A 1160-nucleotide genomic window follows, 5' to 3' on the forward strand; every position below is an offset into this window, starting at 1 on the left:
GCAATTTTGGGTCCTAAATCACCTGTTCCTACACTTGCTGCAGCAAGAATGCAGAGATGGGCTTTGATATTGTCGGCATATGACTATGAGATACAGTACAGACGTTCAGATGATCATTCCAATGCAGATGCTTTGTCAAGGTTGCCATGTAGTGGATCAAATGATGGAGTAGAGCCTAAGGTTTATGCTGTAACCATGATAGCAGAAGATTTTCCAGTCACCTCCAGAATGATTGCTCATGAAACTAGGAAAGATGTTGTATTAGGAAGAGTCCTGGAGTATACACAAAATGGATGGCCAGAGATTTGTCCATCCTTAGACTTTCAACCGTATCATTTAAGGAGATGTCAATTATCAGTAGAACAGGGATGTGTGTTGTGGGGTGTTAATTCCACAGTGTTTTAGAGGGCAAATTTTGAATGAACTGCATTTTGAACATCCAGGTATATGTGCTATGAAAGCACTGGCCAGAAGTTTTGTGTGGTGGCCTAAACTGGATGGTGAAATAGAAATGATGGTACGTGAGTGCTCTGTTTGTCAGAATGTTATGAGTATGCCACCCAGCACACCTTTGAAAACCTGGAAATGGCCTACCCGTCCCTTCCAAAGAGTACACATTGACTTCTGTGATAAGGGAACAGACAAATTTCTTGTATTAATTGATAGTCATTCAAAGTGGATTGATGTTAAGCACATGTACAGTACTAATGCTGGTAGCACCATTGATGAATTAAGATTAATATTTGCTGAAGATGGAATACCAGAAGAGGTAGTTTCTGACAATGGTCCTCCATTCCAATCATCAGAGTTTAAAAACTTCATGAGATTCAACGGTGTAAAGCATGTACTGACCCCATCCTATCATCCTGCCTCTAATGGTGCAGCTGAGAGATCAGTTAGAATTGTAAAGGAAGCACTTTCCAAGCAGGTAATTCAAGGAACTGTAGGAAAATCAATGAAACACAGACTAGCAAATTTCTTACTCAGATACAGAACCACGCCACATAGTGTGACAGGATGTACTTCTGCAGAGTTAATGGTGAAGAGACAGTTGAGAACAAGATTAAGTTTAGTTAAGCCAAGTCTGTTTGAAGTTGTAGAGAGGAAACAAGCTCAACAAAAAATGTATCATGATAAGAGTTCCAGTGAAAGAGTGTTCA

Source organism: Homarus americanus, unplaced genomic scaffold (genome assembly GCF_018991925.1).
Source record: "Homarus americanus isolate GMGI-L3 unplaced genomic scaffold, GMGI_Hamer_2.0 scaffold33468, whole genome shotgun sequence".
Lineage (NCBI taxonomy): Eukaryota > Metazoa > Arthropoda > Malacostraca > Decapoda > Nephropidae > Homarus > Homarus americanus.